The following is a 6,044-nucleotide window of genomic DNA, read 5'->3' on the forward strand; positions in this document are numbered from 1 at the left end:
TTGGCGTAGGGAAGTGCTACAGCGATGTCATTTCAGAACAGTTCTGGAGGGGACAAAGGTGTGTCCGCGTACAGAACAAGACAAGTGATTATATCTTTGAGAAGTTGGGAGGGGGCATGGAGCATATAGACCCAGGAAAAGTAGTGGGGGCAAACCAAGGTCGGGGGGGGGGCGGGGCAACGGCCCCTCTTGCCTCATAGCAAATGAGGCCCATTCTCCCAACACAACATCCAGTCATCATGTCATACACCCGCCTGTCCCTGTGATCCATCCCTCATTTTGTTCATATCCCCTAACCAATAACACCTCCCACCTCTAAGGCCTGGTCCACACTACCCCCCCACTTCGGACTAAGGTACGCAAATTCGAAAATTAATAACGTAGCTGAATTCGAAGTACCTTAGTCCGAACTTACCGCGGGTCCAGACGCTGCAGGCAGGCTCCCCCGTCGATGCCGCGTACTCCTCTCGCCGAGCTGGAGTACTGGCGTCGACGGCGAGCACTTCCGGGATCGATCCCAGAACATCGATTGCCTGCCGTCGGACCCGGAGGTAAGTGTAGACGTACCCTAAGAACTCACCCTTGGAGTTTCTTGTGGGGGGAGATTGGGCATTCCCACTCCTATCGCCTTTGAGGGTGACCACCTAGCCTGCCTGCCCCCCAACACCTTCATAGAGGGGCAGAGAAGGAATCCTGTTCCCCAGCCCATACCATCCTGCCTGCCATCTTCCCAACCCTTTCTCAGACACACTACAGGAGACTGGCTAGCTGGACAGGCAGCCCATACAGATCAGAGCTGGCTGGGAATTGTCTGTCAGAATGATTTTCCAAATGAAAATGGTCTTTTCACAACATCAAAATTTTCTGGAGGAAAATTTCAATTTTGTTGAAAGGGGAAAAAAAAGGCTTTTCATCAAGAAAATTGAAATGGCCAAACCCTGGCTGCCCCACTGCAGGGAGAAAGTGAAATTGACAAGAGCCCTCCAGGCAGCTGGGGAGCCACAGCTGGGCTGGGAGGGAGGTTGAGAGGGAGGAAGGTGGAGAGCTCAGCATCTGGCAGTCCACTTGGAAGGCTATTGTCAATTTCCAGGCACAGTTCAGGGCAACTGCATCTGTATTTCCCTGAGTGGTTCAACAAGGTACTCCTGAGGGAATTCTGCACCAAAAAATTAAAAATTCTGCATGCAATATTTAAAAATTCTGCATATTTTATTTGTCAATAAATAAATGTGGAAGCTCCAGCGTGGCAGTGGGGAGCACAGGCCACTGGCTGCATGCAGTTGGGAGATCACCGTACAGCCCACACACCCCCAGGCCATGGACTCAGCAGTGAGGCTGCACCCAACCTGACACAGCACAAGGGCCCGGCCTACCACAGAAACACCCAGGGGCCCTGCCCCTCTGCGCCAGGCACACCAGTATAGTGAGCAAGAGACACAGAGTCTTGCATGCACGTGTAGGTACAGGTAGGCTAGCTCAACCTAACAGGATACAAGTGTTGAGGGGCTTAATGTGGGGGGATCCAGGAGTGGGGTGAGAGGATTCTGTGTGGGGCAATCTAGGTGTGGGTGGCTTGGTGGTGGGTCTGGGTGCTGGAAGATTCTGGCCTTGTTGGGGAGGTTCCAGGTGCAGGGGGAATGGGAGACTGCAGGGGGATCCAGGTGATGGTGGTCGGGGCTTAGCAGGAGGGTCTGGGTGCGGAGGGCACATCAGGGTGGTCCAGGTGCAGGGGGGTGGGGCTCATCAGGGTGGGGGTTTGAGTGTGGGAGCCCAGCAGGGGGTGGTTTGGGTGTAGGGGTTTGTCTGGATGCAGGGGGGAAGAGGCTTAACGGGGGTCCAGATGAAGAGGGGGTAGGGCTTGGTGGGGGGGAGTTGGGTGCGGAGGGTGAGGCTTGGCAGGCTGTGAGTTTGGGTGCAGGGGGCTCGGTGGGGATGTTCTGGGTGTGGGGGAGTGAGGCTCGGCAGAAGTGTTGGGTACGGGGGGTCCAGATGAATGGGGGTTTGGCATCGGGGAGCAGCTCCCTGTACAGTGATTCCTCTCCCCATGGCTGAGGAGCGATAGGGGCAGGAAATGGGGGGGACAGGAGTGCGGAGCTTCCTGCAGCCAGGGGAGGTTTCTGGGGGTGGGTCTGACCCAGCCCCAGACAATCCTTCAGGGGAAGAGGAAGTCCCATCCTCCCCTGCCCCAGCCCAGCCAGGACTAGCAGCTGAGCCCAGCGCAGGGTTGGAGCCACCAACCAGGGCATCCTCAGCCCTGGCCTCCCCCTCCCGCAGTGTTTTACCTCACCACCGGCTGCTCTGGGCGCCCAAAATGATGCACCAGCACTGCTTGGGAGGGGTGGGTGGCCGCTTTTGCAGCTTCCTTTTGTTTCCCCATCAGAAGTAATTTTTCTGTAGGGATACAAAGAAATCTGTAGGGGACATAAATTCTGCATGTGTGCAGTGGCACAGAATTCTCCCAGGAGTAACAAGGACATTCACTGTCAGGTTTCCAGATCGCCAGCTGTTGCCTTCTGACCAGTTTTTTCCCCAGGCTTCACAGTTTCCTGCATTTACTGTGTACGTCCCAGCACAGACAGGCTGCCTCAGCAGACCTGCTTGCTTTCTCTTCAGAGACTGATAACAGATTTAATTGGTATAGATATAAGTCACCACTCAGCTCTTTCTAAGCCAGCCTACTTTCTTCTTAAGGTAAAGAGCATTACAGAGAAAACATTAAAAACAATAAAAGAACCTAATGCTAATAAGCTTACCGGAAATCGGAGACCTCTAACAGGGGCTGTCGCAGGAGCAGTCTTTCAACACCCTCATCACAGAGGCTTCCTTGTGGCTACAAGTTCATCAGCACTTCAGCTCAGAACAAGCTGTCTGTTCTTCCCGGTATGTCTTATGAGGCCTCAGTAGGCCAAGTTCCCCTGATCCTACACTAAGGATTGGGACCCTCTGTGGACCAGGTGTCCTGTCCATTTGCTGGATCAGGAAGAAGGCCCAGAGTCATTTTAAACTCTGTCTCTTTATTCAAAAATCTTTTCTTTGTCTGTTGGTCTCTGGAGAACCCAGTTTGAACCAGTATATGCCTCTCTCTCTGGAGAAGGGCCAGCTTCCAAAGCTGATAATGGAGAAGGTTCATTAACAGCCGCCTTCCCTACCAGAGAAGGTACATACAATGCCACAACAACACATCCACAATGTACCTGAAAGGTATTAACCCTAATTCAAAAAGGGTTAACTTAATTCAATTGAATTTATGTGAATTCCATAAAGTTTGTTCAGGATATTGCAGGATATGGTCAGTCTGTCACTTTGCCAGCAAGACAAAAAATCCATTTTCATTCTCCAAAAACAGATTTTTTTTTCAATTTCACTCCCACAAAAAATATTGTGAGATTCTATTCTTTGTCCTGAATTGGGATGAAATACTTCCAAAACCTTTCAATTTTCCACAGGACAGAAATTCTGTTTTCTGGCCAGCTCTAACAAAGAGAATCTAAACCAGCCCCTTAAATTCACCTTGCTCCCTCGTCCTAGAAGATCTGATCTGATCTGCCCTTGGTCTCATGGACCTGCTCTGCGTCAACAAACCAGTCTCCTCTCTGACAAATCACAGCAGCATCATGCATGTCAAACACACATGTGAACATAGAACACAGACAGACATGCAAAACATAGCCGCAGAAATTCAATTACTGATTATACATTTTTTACAAGTTAAACAGAAAAAACAGATTTTCCCAAAGCAAAGTGCCAGGAAAAGGAATGGGAAATTCAGAGAAAAATAAGGTTTAAAATGCAGAACTAAGGAGAAAACGAAAGAAAAAAAAACTGCAGGGAACATGAATAACAAAACCTCTTAGCGTCTCACTTTCTTCACCGTTAGACACCTCCAGTAAATGCTCCTTTCCTTAAAACACGTTTCTGTTCGAAATGCCCCTGGGATTCTCCTTCCAAAATTTCATTGCACACAGGAAGTGCAGATTGTGCATTCAGTTGCAACTTCACACAGGAACCTCACCTTCCAGTTTTAATTCCATCACATTAAAAATCACAAACTGCTAAGTTCTCCTTCTAGACTCTGGCCCCACGCACTCGCTCCTGGGGCATGTGGTCCTTCTTCCCTGCAGACTGGTACTGTCCTTTGACTCCTTTCTCCTCTCTCCAACAAACATAAAGGAAACTGAAACTAAACCTAACAGGCACAAAGGGACTGACTTTTCTGTGTGCTGGGGAGAGGGGGAGGGCTTGGACAGCATATTATAGATTCAGAAGGCGTCCTAGTGGCTTCCGGGTTTTGTTCAATTTTACATTTAAATGAAGTTTAAATACCTTAAACCTTAAGTTTAAATACCCTCTGGTCCTCCCCAAACTTGTACCAGTTCAGTGCAGAGGACAAGGCTGAATTGTCTAGCTTATTCTCATGCTATTTTCAACTAATTTTCTATTCCAAAGCCTTGCTTTTGGTCATTTCCCCACAGAGCCTAAAGTAACAGAGTTATAAAACTGTTCTCCCAGGTCCACACTGCTTTTTTAGCAGCATAATGTCCTCACTGCCTCCCCACAACTGGAATGTGGCCTAGTCTCACACACACAAAAAGCAACAGAGTCCTGTGGCACCTTATGGACTAACAGACATATTGGAGCATAAGCTTTCGTGGGTGAATACCCACTTCGTCAGACGCAAAAAAAATGGCACTGCCTTTCAAAACAAGCCCAACCCATTTCAGAGGGAGGGGGTGGGTGTGTTTATACAAATCCCATATTTTTCGTAATAATGTAAATACACACAAATGTATTTTTAACAGCATAGTGTCCGCTGCCTCCCCGCCAGTGGAGCCTTTCCCCATTGCCTCCTTCCTGATGGAGCCTGTCATTGCCGCATGTAGCTACACACTGCAGTGAGTGTAGACACAGCCTGCTTTTCACTGTGGCAGGTAGCTACACATATTCTACATGTCGCTGCCAGTGCAGACAAGGTCTAGGAATGGAATTCACAGAAACCAGCAACCTGAGTGGGGTGCAAGGAAGACCCCCACAAACACTGGTGGCCACGCCAAACAATAATCTCAGTCAGAAGAAGCTCCCTCTAACTGACAACATTGTCACAAAGACACATGTAACAGCCCCTGACGCCTCCCCCGGCTCCTGGGAGCCAGAAACCCGCAGCTCCCACCGCACAGCCCCAGGTCACACGTTGGCGGCAGCAGGGGACGGACTGAGGCCCCCACGGCCCCGGCTCTGGCCAGGCCCACGCACCACGCGGCCAGGGCTCCCTGCACTCCCGCCAGCGGGCTGCGGATAATGCGTGCGCGGTATGCACCAGCCTGGCCGGCTTCAGCACCGGTGGCATCAGCCATCCCTCCAAACTTCTCCTGGGTGGTGCCCGGCAAGCTGGCAGGGCTGGCCATGCCACAGCAGCCCACACACTACCAGTACATGCATGAGCATGGCATTCGGCACCTGGTGTCGCTGACCGAGCGCAGCCCACCCTGCCCTGGCATCAAGCTCCATCGCCTCCGCATCCAGGACTTCTGTGCCCCATCGCTGGAGCAGATCAAGCACTTCCTGCAGATCGTGGAGGACGCCAGCACCGAGGGCGAGGCCGTGGTGGTGCACTGCATGATGGGATTTGGCAGGACAGGAACCATGTTGGCCTGTTACCTGGTGAAGGCCCAGACTCACTGGGGTCGACGCCATCCATGAGATCCGGAGAATCCGGCCCGGAGCCATCAAGACGCATGACCAGGAGAAAGCCGTGATCCAGTTCCACCACCACATCAAATAGCCACAGCCGGTGGCGCCCCCCTCTCCCTGCGTGGGGGGGGCAAAGGAAGAGGACTACCTGGGCCTGTGGCTGGGTGTTTCTGGACCCATGGAGGGGACCTTCCCAACTCCTCTCAGCAGGGAGTGCCTGGCTGCTGAGGGGAGCAGGGGCTGGGCTCAGAGCCTGGGGCCAGACCCCATTCTTGGCAGCATCTGCCTGCACTGGGCAGGGGTTGCCCCAGCCCCCTTTACTCGACGCAGAGAGGATGAGCTCTGAATCGGGGAGG

At 51.9% G+C, this 6,044-nt stretch overlaps 1 pseudogene; it reads left to right on the forward strand.

Moving 5' to 3' along the window:
- Positions 1–451: 451 nt before the first annotated feature.
- Positions 452–5,779, forward strand: LOC135892113 (dual specificity protein phosphatase 23-like; annotated as a pseudogene).
- The last annotated feature ends 265 nt before the right edge of the window (positions 5,780–6,044 follow it).

Source organism: Emys orbicularis, chromosome 20 (genome assembly GCF_028017835.1).
Source record: "Emys orbicularis isolate rEmyOrb1 chromosome 20, rEmyOrb1.hap1, whole genome shotgun sequence".
NCBI classification, from domain to species: Eukaryota; Metazoa; Chordata; order Testudines; family Emydidae; genus Emys; species Emys orbicularis.